The sequence below is a fragment of the Haliotis rufescens genome, unplaced genomic scaffold (assembly GCF_023055435.1).
Source record: "Haliotis rufescens isolate VD_foot unplaced genomic scaffold, xgHalRufe1.0.p SCAF_3, whole genome shotgun sequence".
Taxonomy (NCBI): Eukaryota; Metazoa; Mollusca; class Gastropoda; order Lepetellida; family Haliotidae; genus Haliotis; species Haliotis rufescens.
The window spans coordinates 41,306,824-41,325,140 of NW_025964001.1; positions in this window are offsets into that span (position 1 = coordinate 41,306,824).

Genomic DNA, 18,317 nt, shown 5'->3' on the forward strand with positions numbered 1-18,317 from the left:
ATCTGCCACCGGATACCCGGACGCGTTTTGGGTAAGTGTCCGGTGGTATCCGGCAGGTATCCGGATACCGGAAACTGCATTTTTTTTGCTGTGAAAGCGATCTAGTCTCATCTGATTCACGCAAAATACCTGGATTATTTACACACAACAAGGGATTCGATTCGAATTGGATACCCAAGCCGGCCGGCTGGCCGCCATTTTTGATCCGGCACCCCCGAGCGCTACCCCCAGGATTTGCCCACGGGCTAGATAAGTTCTCTTACCATCTCCCGTATCCCTGTAAATACTTTCCTTTCACTTATATCAACCCCATTTTTTGTATTATTATCCTTTGTGCTATTACTAGTACTCTATGCCATGTAAATACTTGTATATAAATATTTTGTGTATTACCATTACCATCATTCACCCATCGCCCACCCTCTCTATCGAAATGGACCCCTCCTACTCACCAAACATGGAAATTACATCCCCCCTACTCTCCACATCCATCTTCTCCACCCCGGACCCTATCGAATTCCCCGGGCTACCAAAATCTCATAACTTAAATATTATCCCGCCCAACTTTGGCCTGGATTTTGAAATTATCTCCCCCTCCCGACCAGGCTCCATACCCCCCATTCCCCCTCCCCCCCCCCCCCCCCCCCCCCCCCCCCCCACAGGCCAAAAACAACAAAAGGACAAACAACTCCCCAGCTGAATTACAACTCAGCCCCCAAAAAACCTGCGACCTCCCTACTCCCCCGCAAAATACCCAACCTAACCCCACTCCCGTACTTCTGCTTCTGGCTTTTCACGCAAATTCAACTACCCCACTTAACGAAACTTTCTCTTCTAACAAATTCGCCGTGTGCCTTAAAAAAGCAAAAATCAATTTCAAATACATCAATGCCTGCGGCCGCGGGTTCAAAATCACCTTCCCAGACCAGCTCACTCTAAACCAAGCAATCCGCTCCCCCATCATAGATGGACTTAACATCAACTGGCAGATACCTAAATGGCAGACCGAAATACAGGGTGTCATCTACCTAGACTCTAGGGACACCCCGGATGACATTCAAGAATACATAACGCTAGCTAATCACTCACCCAATCAGCCCCAACCCCAAATCACTAACTTTAAATCAATTAATAACCGCAAAAACACCCAGGGTCGTCCCACCAAACAGACTGTTTTTCTAACGCTAAAGGCCACCACCCTTCCTACCCACATCACTTTTGGGGCCCTTAACTACAAGGACTACCCCCTCCGTAAAAACCCCCCTCAATGTATTTACTGCCACGCCTTTGAACACAAATCATCAGACTGCAAAAAAAAAACCCTCTGCCCTAAATGCGGCTCCGAAAACCACGGCATCCAAGAATGCTCGTGGTTTCCATATTGCGTCAACTGTAACGCGGAAGGTCATACCGCCAACCAAAACACTTGTCCCACTAAACAGAAGTACATACTTAAACTAAACAGAAACCTTAAACAATCAGATCTACCCAAACCTGCCAAAATTCCACTCATGCAGTATTACCCAGACGACCCTGAGGACTCCCCTTTCCCCTATTCGGAACGCTCCCTAAATTCCACCATCAACTCAATCGCCCCCCCCCCCCCCCCCCTCGTCCAGCCACCCCCCCACCCCTAACCAATCTACCCTAGTTAAAAAACGGCAAATCAAAACCAGCCAACCAAGCCGACCTCCGGCTAACAACCAAATCACCACCCAAGCCACCATCCACCACCAAGCCCGACCCCCCCCCCCCCCTACCCAGGCCCCTCCACCCCCCCAAATGCCACCCCCACCCCCCATACCCCCAACCCAGGCCCTTATCCTCCCCCCCACCCCCCTCACCCTCCATCCACCCCCCTCTTCAACCAACAACCCTACCCCCCATCACCTCCGTCCCAACTCCCCCATCAAACCCCACCATCACCCCAACCCCCAACCAACAACCCAATGTCCCCCACTACATCACTAAACACCGTAAGCACTATCTCACCACTAAAATCCAAGAACTTCAAAAAGCTCCCGCTTCCAACGTCACCCCCCAAAAACTCCACTCACACACTAGCAAACTTATAGAATTTCTCATAGCCGCTATTCTCCTCAAATAACCTACCATTAAAAAACTCCATACATTAGCCACTAAATGCAATCTCTACCAGAAATCCTTCGCAACTTTGCAGACTAACTACCTCAAAATCAAACGCTAACACTCCTCGCACACTAACCTAACCCACTAACAAACCCCCTTAACCTAGCCCCCCCCCCCCCCCCCCCCCCTTCTCTCCTAACCTAAAACACAAATGTCCTTTATACAATGGAATTGTAACGGGCTCCGGCCCAACGGTCATGAACTAAAAGCCCTTATAATTAACCAGAAAATACAGCCCGATATCATTGCCCTCCAGGAAACCCTTCTCTCCCCTAGACACTCCTTTACCATCCCTGGCTACCAATTCATTCGTAAAGATAGGCCCAACCCCCAAAACAGACCCGGCCCCCCCCCCACGGGGGGTTGGGCTTTTTTATCACCGAGACCCTTCACTACAAAATCATCTCCATTCCTACTCCCAATCTTGAAACCCTTGCCATCGATACCGCCATCAATAACACCAAGCTCAGAATTATTAATATATATCATACTAAAACCAAACCCTTCAACCAAGAAGACCTTAACATCCTAAGTAATCACCTGTCCACTAATACACTAATACTAGGAGACTTTAACGCCCACCACCCCCTCTGGGGAACTAAAAAATACTCTGATAAATACGGCACACTAATAACTGAATGGCTCAATAATACTAACCTTATTTCACTTAACAACAACCAGCCCACCAGATACCCCACGCACCAAAACCAATCCCCTACGGCAGTTGACATCTCCATCACAACCAACAAACTTTCCAGACTGGTCAACTGGGATGTACACGAAGACACCTGGGGCAGTGACCACGCCCCCATACAAATCTCCTTTAATCACACCCACTTCACTACTAACACTCCCACTCAACCGGACCCCAACAACCCTACTCGTACTATATTTAACTATAAAAAAGCAAACTGGGAACTATTTAACAAACTATGCAACCAGACAGATACAAACCAAATATATAACAATGACATTGACATTTTTAATGATAACTTCACCAACACCCTATATAACATCGCTACCAAAGCCATCCCCATCAGCACATTCACTCATACCCATCCCACAACCCCCTGGTGGACTGCTGACATCCAAAACCTTAGATCAAAAAGAAAAAAAGCATTAAATAAATGCAAACGTGATAAATCCAAAATCCAACAGTACCTGGACCTTAGACACCAAACCCAACAAGCAATCAAATCGGCTAGAAAACAACACTGGGAAAAATTCTGCTCTACACTTAAAATATCTAAAAACAACTCTAGTATTGTTTGGAATAAGCTCAAGGCAATTAAAGGGGTTAGAAAAAAAAACCACAATCCAAATTTTGAAAACATCAAAAATAATAAAGATAAAGCAAATCACCTAGCCAACCATTTCGCAAAAGTCAGCAGTACCTCCAACCACCCTCCCCATCTCCAAAATCGCATTAAACAACAACCCCCCTTTACAAAGCACCCCGACCTCGCCCACCTCCCCCTAAACAAAACTATAAACATCCACGAACTTAAATATGCCCTCCAAACTTAAATATGCCCTCAGTAAACTGTACTGTGGAATTAGTTAACTTCTTTGATAGGCATTTAGAAGTTGGAGTACTAAGTAAGGATAAGAATTTATGGATGAACAACTTCTTTATTACAATAACGAGCGACATTTCGGTGTAAAATAAAAAGAAAAAAATATCACCACTTGCTTCTTGGGGGCCTCCAAAGACACCCTCCTCTTACTCTATATATCACTAATTAGATCTAAAATAGACCACGGATGTGCCATATACGACACCCTAAACCAATCCCTAAGCTAAAAACTAGACTCAATCCAATATCAGGCTCTAAAACTAATAACACGCACTCAACATGGCACCTCATACACTTCACTCCAGGCCTTAACAGGAGAAATGCCACTAAATCTACGTAGGGAACAATTAACTCTAAATTTCTGGGCCGCGTCTCAATCCAACCCCCAAATTCAAAACCAAATAAACAAAAATATCAGCCCCAAAAACCAAGCCATAGCTCGAAAACACCCTCTACTTACTCCAATATCCCAAAGAATAACCAATTACTTAAATGAACACCAAATAAACAATCTTAAACAAAACTGTAAAAAATCAAATATCTTCACCCAAAAACTTAAAACACCCAAAATAGACATAACACTAGCTAGCACAATAAATAAACAAACCGACCAAAACATAGCAAAAACCACCACACTAGCATACATACATGAAAATTGGCCAAATTGGTGTCACATTTACACAGACGGATCCTCAGATCCGATCTCAAAACAAATAGTATTCATTTGGATCCCCGCCCAAGTAGGAATATAGGGCAATGAAAACGCTGATAAAGCAGCTAAACTATCCCTTAAAATCCCAGAAATAAGCTTAAACCTACCCATCTCCAAATCAGAAATTAAAAGTGTCAACAAACAAAAAATCACCCAAAAAAAGGCATAATCTATATCAAAACTCAAATAGCCAAATCCAAAAGGTTCTAAAAAACCCCTAACCAAACCAAAAATTCTACATCCGTCCAAAAAAATCGACAGAGTAATTACTAAACTCCAAACAGGACATACCAACCTAAATAACAACCTCAAAATAATAAGAAAACACGCAACAGGAACCTGCCCACATTGCAAACAACAAGAAACCCCAGAACACGCACTCATACACTGCACCCACTACCTAACATACCGAACTACACTACAAACCACCCTAAATCTAAATACGGCTCTTACTCTAGAAGCAATCCTAAACCCACAAAATAAAATAGAAAAATTCAAAGCCTTAGGCGTATACTTAATCAAAACAGGACTAATAAATCGCATTTAAAACCCCAATAAACTACCAAAACCAAACCACATAATCAAACTAACAAACTTCCATACTCAGGTCCCTTAGTTCGCCCTCAAACCCTCATGGCATTTTTTCCAAATCTCAAAATTTCCAAAATTCTATATAAGCAACCACTAAAAAACCCCTACTGGATTGCCAAACAACTTTTTCCCCTTTTTCGGAAACACATTAAATGGCTTCCCCGGGCCCGTGTGCGAAATATGCTGCTGTCGGAAAGCGCACGTAAAATCTCCAATATAAGTAAGTAAGTAACCACTTGCTTGATAACGGTGTTAGAACCTACACCGAGACGTCGCTCTTAATTGTAATAAAGAAGTTGTTCATCCATAAATTCTTATCCTTACTTGGTTGATTGGTTTTATATTCAGGTTGGTATTTCCGCTATTCAAAGTGTGCAGTGAGGCCGTCTCATCAACAGTCATTTTTGAGACATAAATGCAAAGTTTAATTTTTTAAGTCTACTCTCATTCTTTTTCATTTATTATTAACTCTAACGTTAATTCCAAGATTTTCAGTACATACTATTGAAAAGAAGTTAAAGAACACCCGATTCTTTCATATGACGATGGTTAGTCATTAGAAAAAGCGAGAAAGCGAGAAAGCGAGGGAAGCTACAGAGTGTGAAAGCCATATTTCCCATAAAGCCGGTCATTAAAACGGTTTTTGCTGATGCATTGACAGACTACAACTATAAAGATGCATGTACATTATGCAGACCAAATTTATACATGTACACAGTTATGTTACAGATGGATTAGATACTAGAATATGTCTCTACCTAAATTAACCTTTTCGACTTTTGAGAGCGCATGAACCCGTAACCTCATTCTTTGGACAATAAAATGAAATGTGTTGTAAATATTATTTAAAAACAACTCGTTTCTTATAATTCCTTTCGACCAAACAGTCTTCGGGAATTACACGTAATGCTAAATTGCTTGTAAAATGGACTTTTCCACCAGCCAGCGGAGACTAAATATCCGATTATAGTAGAGGCCCAAGCAGGACTAAACATATACTCAACAACAACAGTTCCTGTGACACCAATATTTTAGTGTATTTTTCAAACAAATAAAGTTGGTTTTCAATATTGTAGTACATGTATGGAATCACGTCACAAAAACGCAACTGCTACAGAAAAGCATGCATTCCATGCAAAAGATGACTTTTATGCAAGCCCCATGCATTTCACTACCCAAGAATGGGTATAAAAACATGTGCGTTGACGGGATTCCATATGCATTGTTTAGCATCGTACTGACAACAACCACTCAGAAAAACAACAAAATTACGCAATTATTCAACATTACGAAATGCCACGCCTGTCCGAAAATGAGCGTCTGCGAGCCATTGGTATGCTTGTAACAGGATCGAGTCAACGTGATGTTGCAAGGACAATTTAACGTCCACAGAAACACCATTTGGTGTTTATGGCAACGTTGGCAACAGACGAATGCAGTCAGAGACCATCCTCGGAGTGGCAGGCCACGTGTAACCAATAATCGACAAGACAACTGGATTCGAACAACACCCCTACGAAATCGATTCCAGCCAGCAACAGTGACCGCACGAAGCATCACTGGTCTTTGACGTATATCTTCACAAACCGTACGTCGTCGCCTCAGATGTGTAGGGATTATCACAAGAAGACCCACTAGACGTCCAATTTTGACAGGAAACCACTGTCAAGCGCGTCTACAGTGGTGCAGGCAGCGTCTACGCTGGACGGCCATACACACCCCATACACATTTGCGACGCCTGGTCCATTCCATGAGACGAAGATGTGTTGCTTGCATCGCAACATGAGTGTGAACACACACGCTATTGATTTCTAAATTGACATTTTGGCATGTTCATGTTTTTTTAATGAAATCACGCATTTTCTGAAGTCAGTATGGCAAATTAAACCATTTGAACACTTACAGGAGTCTTTTATCTGTTGCAAACCGAAATTGTTTCAGATTTGGTAAAAAACATAACTTTGCATTTAATCTTATTCAGTGTCACAGGAACTTTTGTTGTTCAGTATATGTAGACACTATTTATGTAAGTATCTATTTGCTCATATCAAATTTGAGAGGAGAGCATTAGTAATCACAGACAAACAACAACTAAAATACATGCATTTTTTCCACTCCTACCTGTGAAGGACCCCAACCAAGCACACATCAGGTATTCAAATATGCGTTTTCAGTATGTTATGTTATAGAAAAGAAATCACTGAATAAATGTCACGTCATTATGCGTAGTCCCATTATTCACGATTGTTTGATCATTTGAAAAGAAAAACAACCTTGTCTGCCATTGTCGACAAGCATTATGATACAGTCCTAAGCTACAGCTACAGCGTTATCCCACCAAGAGAGGACGATTGGGGAGGAACATCAATGGATCTTGGACCGGGTATCCTTGGGATGGTACAGAGGCAGTTCAGGTGCATTATTTGATATTACATGGATAGTGTATCCAATAGTGAAAGGTCAATAAGAAGGTTTTAGCATAGCGTCAATAGAGAGAATTAGCAACAGTATTCCAGAAAAAAAGATGAAAACCGAATTATAAAAGAGACAAACCCATTTTATTATCTCTGCTAACAGCAGAATTCATGGCACGATTCCGACTATATCATAAGGACGTGTTTATGAATTGCTATTTGACATCACAAACATAATTAAGACACTGAAACGTTAACATTCTTCAAACCCTAAATGTTGTTCAATTCAACAAGTCAGAACTCTTTCAAGGACAAAGTGAATTACTTTCTCGAAAAGTCAACGCCACAAATAGTCCATAAGTGAGAAACGAGCAATGTTTGGCGTTGACTAACCAAAGACCATACTGTTTGCAAATCATCGGATGATCAAGTGACGATTAAATGTTGATATAAATGGTGCAAGCGTGATGTGGGAAACCTGAAATGACATAAAATCTACACACGTCAAAACATATATCGTGCCCCCGACTGAACCAACTTTATCATGATTCAAATTCGTGACAATTGTGTTGGGGACGATTTTTCAACTACCAGAAACAGCTGATTGAGTTCCAATTTTTCGCGAAGGTTGTGGTGTTTGTGACAAGTTTACATAACATGTGTAGTTGGGCTAATTGGGGGTACATGTATACTGAACCAAATTAAAAACTTCACAATCCTAAAATTTTAACATTTTGACCAGTTATCATTGTGGGCCCTTATTATGTATTTAAACAGTAATGACCACGCATTGTCTTCAGATAACACCTTTTTTGTGCAGGTGAATCGATCAAAATCATGTGCACAGCACTAAAGTGGCAAAAGTGTTTTTTCACGTGCAACTGGTCACGTGGCCATAATACCGCACGTGTTTTCAGCCATACTTGTTAGCAGTCATTAACAAAAAAAGAAAAACACAAGAAAACAAAAGTCTTTACGGCCATTTGTCATGCCACGACTTTCAAATGTGCAGCTTGAACGTGCCATCGGCATTTTGCAGACGGGAACGTCCGTAGCTGAAGTCGCGAGGACGATGGGTTGCAGTCGACGGACTGTTTATTAATTACAGACGCGTCTACAGCAAACGGGTACCACCGCTGGTCGCCCTCGGCCACGTCGACCACGTGTAACGTCACATGCAGAGGATCGTCAGATTATCTTACGTCACCTCCGTAACCGAATTTTGACTGCTACATCAACCAGAAATGAACTGTTTAGGGGTAGACTGAGTGCGCAAACTGTTCACTGCTGCTTACCGCGACCAGGTACTGGCACCAGAACCTCTGCCTTTTATGGCAGCACATGGACCCGGTTTGATCTTCCAACACGACAATGCCAGACTACACAGCAATTTTGACAAGGAATTTCCTTCAGAATGCGGGAGTCAACGTCATGGACTGGCCGTCAAGGTCTCCCGACCTCAATCCCATCGAACACGTCTTGGATGCTCTTGGCAGAAGTCTGCGCACTCTAGATCTCCAGAACCAACCACAGAATTTGCAAGATCTTGGCACCATTTTGCAGCAACAATGGCGTCGTCTTCCCGATCATGTGTTCACAAGCATCACAAGGTCGCTGTGTGGCAGTTGTCAACGCACATGGTGGCCATACACGCTACTGAACTTGTGTGCCATCAGATTCTCGTGCTTGGGACTTATGATTTAAACTGTTGATGTTATTACCGAATACCGTAGGTGCTTGGAACAGATTATAGTTAACACCGTTAAATAAAATCCTTCTTTGGACATTAATGTTTAAAAATTACCTTCTCTGATACATTTGTCCGTTGTATATCATATATGGGATTACTTTTAAAAATGTGAAGTTTTTAATTTGACTCAGTATAATTAAACTCAGTATATTTGGGAAAGACTTGCACCGCACATGTCTCTTCTTGACTAGACTGAAGCATTGCGCTTTCTGTAGACCAGTCCATTTAGTTTTTTTCACGAGTTAATTATCCGCTGTAAAAATGAAATGTATTTCATTGTCGTCGTATATCAAAGCACAAATAAAACGTCGACGCCATTGGTTTTAATATCATATGCTTTGAAAGACATCTTGCCACCAGCTTTGCAGAACAAACATATGACCCTGTACAGGAAGGAGTCGGATGTTGAGAAGGATGAAGTAATTGCCTTTCTTTGACCCTGTCCTATCTACAGCAGTTATATTGTTTGGTGTCTCCATGAATCTTGCAACTTTCCGTAACCTGTTCACCATGATGCAATGACTGAGACTACACAACAACTAACATGTTTTTTTTCTGTTTGCAGTGTACGGGGCCACTTTTAAACAAGGTGAACCCTTAGACAAGAGAACAAATTGTGTCGTCTATGTTTTTGTCTTTGTTTGTAATGACAAATCTCATGTACTATACATTCATCCTGCATTAGAACGATATAGCGGTATAATTCAATAATGCACCGGAGATGGCGCGACAACCGACCGTAACCATCTAACTATATTTTATATTGAAGGATCACAACACCTTTCATCTAAAATCTCAGACCGTATTAAGGTGACAACAACATGGAGATGTACAATCACATTCTCGGCTGTGTATTGTGGGAACATCACAGCAACACTTGCTGTTGGAACAGAAACAAGACCCTTTAATAAACATGGCGGCTCTGGCAGCCAGAAAGACTACAAAATAGGATACGACCCCTCAAGCATCACAATCAGGTATACTTGATTTCATTATGATGTTAAAGCTTGTCAAAGAAACATTTCATTTAACGCGACAGTCACCAATATTCCAGTGATATTTTGGCGGCCTGTAAATAATGGTAACGAAGTGAGTGAAAGCATTAGTAAATATCTGGCATGATAAGATAGAATCAGCCACGTCACAGTGCCTATTTGTCCCTCTATTGTTCATAGGTACCACAGGATATGTCCGACCAGAACTTTGACTTCCGAACCACTACCCATCAGTAGTCATATTTGCACATGCATTGTTCAAATCAGAACCCAAACATATTTCTGCATGCTCTTACAAGATACAATCGTCTAGTGCATGATGTATGTCTCGATTTTAGGTTACAGGCCGGCAACGCCACATTTCGAAAATAGATAGCCCAAATTGATGTGGCGCTCCCGGCAATGGTTATGGTTGCGTGATTGTATAATGTGTCTCTCACGGCTATGCTGTCAAAACATGCTTTGTGATTCTAACAGGTTACCGTATATAACAAAACAAGTCTTGTTTTCTCATTTCTTATTCAACAAGGATATATATTCATCAGAACTTTACATTGATGAATATGAAGAGCATATGAATATCATAATGGATCATAACTGCATATGAGGTCGCCCACGTGGTCAGCATATTCCATCTCACTCAGGTGTTGGTTCAGGAGCTGGATCTTGAGGGACGCAATACGTGCATCGATTGCCTTGTACTTCTTTCTTCGTGAAGGTTCTGACCACTGGTGAGAGAGTCTCAGGACTGCAACCTCTTTGAGTGACTGCTCTCGCTGCTCTAGCTTCACTACCTCGTAGATGTTCGGGTGGCACTTCTTGGCAAGTTTCTTTATCTTGTTGTGCCACCCTTCCAGGTGATTGTTGGTACGGTGGCCTTGGTTATCGAAGTGATTCCAAATCTCTGGGATGAAGGCCTGTCCTTGAACCCAACTGGTTGTCACGTAGTCCATGAAAGCAGTCACTTTAGGGCCAGCAGGCAAACTCTAGACCTCCTCTACTAGCAAAATCGCATAGGTACTGAAACATGTTGACATAACACTCTTTTTTTCGATTGGACAACAGACAGTAAACTAATGGAAACATATGGCCAAACACCTCAGCATGTAAACAATAAATCTGATCAAACAACTTGGGACAGGCATAAAATGTACCATCACAAAATACAATGTCTGCAGTACACAAATGTTCAATGTTCTTGTCTGTGGTGAAGATGAGGATGTCGTCACTAACACGGTGTAGGAACTGGTCGCCTCCCTCAGTCTGGGAGTACTTCTCCTCCAGCTGGATCTGGGGTCTGCTGTCAGGAAGGCGGGGCAAGGTCTTGTGTCTCTGGCGGTAGAGGATAGTGGTGAGAGACTTCAGGGCTGGTATCTGCTTCAGTAGGTCATCTGAGACGATGTCGTGATGTTGGCGTAGTCTGGATATCTCCTCTCCGTAGATAGTGGGTATAGGGGTCGTTTCTGTCCTCGCTCTCTCCATCAGTCTAGCCTTAAAGGCATCAACCTCAAACTCGAATGGCGTGGAGCAACTCACCCTGAGTTGTGATCCTTGCAGTGCACTCCTTGACAATACAGGACCAGCATCTTCTTTCACCACGACTGCTCTTACACCGAAACTTAAAGCCATCATAGTATAAATGTACGCCTCCTCTGACACGGTCGGGTTTAGAGGTTTTACGTCCGCTTCGCATCTACTGCATTTCGCGGACGGGGAAGATGGGGAAGAAATAATGAATAGTATGGTAATAATATAAGCACCATTCCCAAAAAAATGTAAGTGGGGGAGGGGTGGGCAGGATATAAAGGTGGAGGGGGGTGGGGGGGTGGGGGTAATGGCAGTAGGCCCTGGGTAGGGAAGGTAGGGATGATAGTAGTTAAGCTACTATTTACTGATACTGGAGTAAAGTAAAGAAAAAGGGGGAACCTAGGGTAAGGGTAGGGAGAAGGAGGTGGGAGGGGGGGGGGGGGGGGGGGGGGTGAGGGGGAGTTGGGCCAGGGGTAAGGCGCTTGGCTATGCGTGTGTCGTAGCAGTTGGATGGTTGGCGTGGGGTGTCGGCGGACGTTGGCCAGGTGAGAGAGGCCAGAGTTGTGATTGGCTAGCTGGGGCGCGGACGTCGGAGGAGTGTGGTAAGTGTTATTGAGATTTTTGCCTGGCGCGGACCTCGGAGAAGTGCACGGTGTTCTGAATATGCGGTCTGTCCCGCTGGGGGTATGGTAAAGTTATGGTGTGAGGGGTAGGGGTGTAGGAGTATGCAGTACCAGTTGGGCATTGGCTATGTAGTCGGCGTGGGAAAATGCCCGGTTGGGTGGTGGTTAAAATAAGTTGTTTTTGCTACTACTTGTTAGTAGCATGGGGGATACTGAGCAGAGGAAGAGGTGGTTTTTTCAGATGGTGGGGTGGGGGTTGGGGAGAGGGGGGGCAGGTAGAGTTGGCATTGCCGCAGGGGGGTAGTTGGCAATGCGTGGAATGTAGTAGATAGGGGGTGATAGTTAGGGGTCTGCGGCCGTGGGCTATGGGTAGGGATTGTTAGTGGTTTGATTGGTGAGCTGGGCGCGGACGTCGGAGAGGTGATTGTATAGAGTTGTTGCCGGAGAGCGCGGACTTCGGAGAGGTGATTGTATAGGGTTGTTGTAAGGGGGGCGCGGACGTCGGAGAGGTGACTGGGTTTGGAGAAGTTGTGATTTCAATCCTATTTTGTAATTGTTTAGGTTGAAGAGTGGTGGTCGGTCTTACCCTTAAACTAAACAACAAACCAATCCAATTTCAGAAACAAACTAAATTCTTAGGACTAATATTCGACGAACATCTCTCCTGGGATGCCCACGTCCAAAACCTAACCACAAGATGTAGCAAAGATTTAAACACACTAAGATGTCTAACCGGCTCCAACTGGGGTGCCTCTAAAGATACCCTCCTCAGCCTCTATACATCCCTAATCAGATCCAAACTAGACTACGGCTGTGCCATATACGATACCTTAAACGAAACATTAACCAAAAAACTAGATTCAATCCAATACCAAGCCCTCAAATTAGTCACACGTACCCAACAAGGCACCTCCCTTACGTCACTTCAGGCCCTCACAGGAGAAATGCCGCTAAACCTACGTAGGCAACACTTAACACTAAACTTCTGGGCAGCTTCTCAATCAAACCCTCTTCTACAAAATCTCCTAAACCTAAACATACGTCCCAAAAACCAGGCACTAACTAGGAAACACCCTCTACTCACTCCAATTTCCCAACGTATTATAAACTACCGCAACGAACACCAAATAGGGAACCTACAACAAAACTGCAAAAAATCCAACGTATTCACCCCAAAACTTAAAATCCCCAAAATAGACACTTCCCTAGCCAAAACAATAAACAAACAAACTGACCCTAACATAGCTAAATCCACCTCACTAGCCTACATACATCAAAACTGGCCAAATTGGTGCCACATCTACACAGATGGATCTGCTGATCCATTCACAAATCACACAGGTTTCGGAGTCCACATAGCCCAACCAATAAGAAATACGCAATCCTTCCGACTCCCAAACAACCAATCTATCTTCACCGCAGAACTCATGGGTATCGCCACGGCCCTCCACAGCCATCACACTAAAAACCAAAATAAAATCCTAATACTCTCAGACTCACTAAGTGGACTCCAGGCCCTCCAAAGCAAAAACACCAAAAACCGCCCCAAATTAATAAACCAAATTCTCAAAAGTATAGATAAATTAACAGAGGCAGGCAAAAACATAGTACTCACCTGGATACCAGCCCACGTAGGAATATACGGTAATGAGAACGCCGACCAAGCCGCTAAACAGTCCCTAAAAATACCAGAGATAAGCCTTAAGCTACCAATAAGTAAATCAGAGATCAAAAGTATCAACAAACACAAAATCACCCAAAAATGGCATAGCCTCTATCAAAACACAAACACCCAAATCATAAAAGTCCTCAAAAAACCCCTTACCAAACCAAAAATCCTCCATCCATCCAAAAAAATCGATAGAATAATCACCAAACTCCAAACAGGACACACCAAACTAAATAACCATCTTCTAAAACTAAAAAAACACGCAAACGGGAAGTGTCCACACTGCACTCACCCAGAAACCATAGACCACGTACTACTACATTGCACCCACTACCTCATCCAACGTACAACATTACAAACCAACCTAAATCCAAATAAAGCTCTTACCTTAGAAGCAATCCTCAACCCCCAAAATAAAATAGAAAACTTCAAAGCCCTAGGCATTTACCTAACCAAAACAGACCTAATTAATCGTATCTAAAAATTCACTAAACCACCAACACTAAACATCTAAAAACAACAACTCACCCCCACACACTCCCTTAGTCCCAACCACTCCCCCAAGTCATGTCTTCCAAATCTCAAAATTTCAAAACTTTATATAAGCAACCACTAAACCCCCCTCCTTGGTTGCACTCTTCTCGCTTCCCCTTTTATATCACTAAATGGCCCGGCCGGGCCCGTGTGCGAAATACGCTCCAGTCGGAAAGCGCACGTAAAATCCCCTAATATAAGTAAGTAAGTAAGTCGGTTTGTGATAAGATTGTGGAGTAGGGCTTTTTAGAAACAAATAAGCACCAAATCAACCATCTTCCTAGGAGACTTTAACGCCCACCACCCCTCCTGGGGCACGGGGGATAAATTAGATAACGACGGCAAACTAATTTCAGAATGGATAGAGGCTAACGATCTAGTACTACTAAACAATAATCAACCCACCAGGTACGATAAAAACAATAACAACATGTCGGCTATCGACCTAACAATCTGCACAGCAGACCTAGCTCAAAGCACACAATGGGAAGTTCACGACGCCCCCCTAGGAAGTGACCACTTCCCAATAAATATAACCATAGGCAATACTAACGTCCCCAACCAAACCGAAAGCTCAGAGCCCAAATTTAATTACAACAAAGCTAACTGGGACAAATTCCAAGATATTTGCAATCAAGTAAACCTACAAAACCTAGAAAATGATGACCCAGAAATATACTGCCAAAACTTAACCAACTTCATAATTAACACAGCCAAAAGCGCAATCCCTTTCAAAAAAACAAATAAATCAGGTAGGCCCTCTGTACCTTGGTGGAACGAGGAAATAGAACTAACTAGAAAAAAACGTAAATCAGCCTTCAATAAAGCCAAACGCGACCACAATCACATACCAGTAGCTCACCAACTAAATCACCAAGTCCAAACACTAGTCAAAATAGCAAAAACCAGAGATTGGAAAAAATTCTGCGAGGGACTAAATAATCGCACAGATGCCAGAACAGTCTGGCGCAAAATCCACGCCGTCAGAGGCCTAAAAAAACCCAAAAAAACGCCTAGCATAAACAACTCAAATACTCCCAGCGAAAAAGCAAATAACCTGGCAAACCACTTTTCGGCCACAAGTAGCAATAACAACTTCAGCAATAAATTCAAACAAAAACTCCAGGCAGAAACCAACCCTATCGAAGAACCAAACAATAACAACCAAGAAATAAACCAACCTTACACAATAGAAGAACTAAACTACGTACTTCAAAATAGGAAAAAAGGTACAGCCCCAGGTCTAGACTTAACTTCCTACCAAATAATCAAAAAACTCCCGCCCAAACTACTCCAGTCACCACTAAAACTCTATAACCTAATTTATCTAAACGGCCAGGTCCCAAACCCCTGGAAAGAAGCTCTTATTATCCCCATCCCTAAACCCGGTAAACCAACCAACCAAGCCAACTCCTATAGGCCAATATCGCTCACCTCTAACCTATGCAAAGTAATGGAATCCATGGCAAAAAATAGACTCCAACACTACCTAACCCAAAACAATATAATTAATTCAGACCAAAGCGGTTTTACTCCCGGCCGCTCAACATTAGACAACCTAGCACGACTAGAACAGGATATCAAAACAGGACAACTAAATAAACAATATACTACAGGCATATTTCTAGACTTCTCAAAAGCCTTCGACATGGTATGGCACAACGGGCTAATCCAAAAACTTTAAAAAATCGGACTAAAAGGTCAAATCATAAACTATATCCAAAGCTTCCTTAAAAACCGTAAAATCACAGTGGGCATAGACCAGGCCTTGTCGGACCAGTGTCCACTGGAAAACGGCACGCCCCAAGGCAGCATTCTTAGCCCCACTCTATTCAACATAATGATAAACGATCTCTTTGATGGCTTATCCCCTAAAATAAACACTTCCAAATTTGCAGATGACGGAGCCCTCTGGATCCGCTCCAAAAGTATTTTAACATCCCAGGACTTACTACAGAAATCACTAAACAAAATACAACAATGGGCCGATAAATGGGGCTTCTCCCTAAACTCTGAAAAAACCACAGGAATAGTATTTAAACATAAAAGTATGAGACGGGCCACCCCTACCCTCAAACTAAACAACAAACCAATCCAATTTCAGAAACAAACTAAATTCTTAGGACTATTATTCGACGAACATCTCTCCTGGGATGCCCACGTCCAAAACCTAACCACCAGATGTAGCAAAGATTTAAACACACTAAGATGTCTAACCGGCTCAAACTGGGGTGCCTCTAAAGATACCCTCCTCAGCCTCTATACATCCCTAATCAGATCCAAACTAGACTACGGCTGTGCCATATACGATACCTTAAACGGAAACCTAACCAAAAAACTAGATACAATACAGTACCAAGCCCTCAAATTAGTCACACGTACCCAACAAGGCACCTCCCTTACGTCACTACAGGCCCTCACAGGAGAAATGCCACTAAACCTACGTAGACAACACCTAACACTAAACTTCTGGGCAGCTTCTCAAACAAACCCTCTTCTCCAAAATCTCCTAAACCAAAACATACGTCCCCAAAACCAGGCACTAACTAGGAAACACCCTCTACTCACTCCAATTTCCCAACGTATTATAAACTACCGCAACGAACATCAAATAGGGAACCAACAACAAAACTGCAAAAAATCAAACGTATTCACCCCAAAACTTAAAATCCCCAAAATAGACACATCCTTAGCCAACTCAATAAACAAACAAACTGACCCTAACATAGCTAAATCCACCTCACTAGCTTACATTCATCAAAACTGGCCAAATTGGTGTCACATCTACACAGATGGATCTGCTGATCCTATCACAAACCACACAGGTTTCGGAGTCCACATAGCCCAACCAATAAGAAATACGCAATCCTTCCGACTCCCAAACAACCAATCCATCTTCACCGCAGAACTCATGGGTATCGCCATGGCCCTCCACAGCCAACACACTAAAAACCAAAATAAAATCCTAATACTCTCAGACTCACTAAGTGGACTCCAGGCCCTCCAAAGCAAAAACACCAAAAACCGCCCCAAATTAATTAACCAAATCCTCAAAAGTATAGATAAATTAACAGAGGCAGGCAAAATCATAGTACTCACCTGGATACCAGCCCACGTAGGAATATACGGAAATGAAAACGCCGACCAAGCCGCTAAACAGTCCCTAAAAATACCAGAAATAAGCCTTAAGCTACCAATAAGTAAAGCAGAGATCAAAAGCATCAACAAACGCAAAATCACCCAAAAATGGCATAGCCTCTATCAAAACACAAACACCCAAATCATAAAAGTCCTCAAAAAAACCCTTACCAAACCAAAAATCCTCCATCCCTCCAAAAAAATCGATAGAATAATCACCAAACTCCAAACAGGACACACCAAACTAAATAACCACCTTCTAAAACTAAAAAAACACGCAAACGGGAAGTGCCCACACTGCACTCACCCAGAAACAATAGATCACGTACTCCTACATTGCACCCACTACCACACCCACCGTACAACATTACAAACCAACCTAAACCTAAATAAAGCTCTTACCTTAGAAGCTATCCTAAACCCTCAAAATAAAATAGAAAACTTCAAAGCCCTAGGCATTTACCTAACCAAATCAGACCTAATTAATCGTATCTAAAACCTATCTAAACCACCAACACCAGCATCTAAAAACAACAACTCACCCCCACACACTCCCTTAGTTCCAACCACTCCCCCAAGGCATGTCTTCCAAATCTCAAAATTTCAAAATTTTATATAAGCAACCACTAAACCCCCCT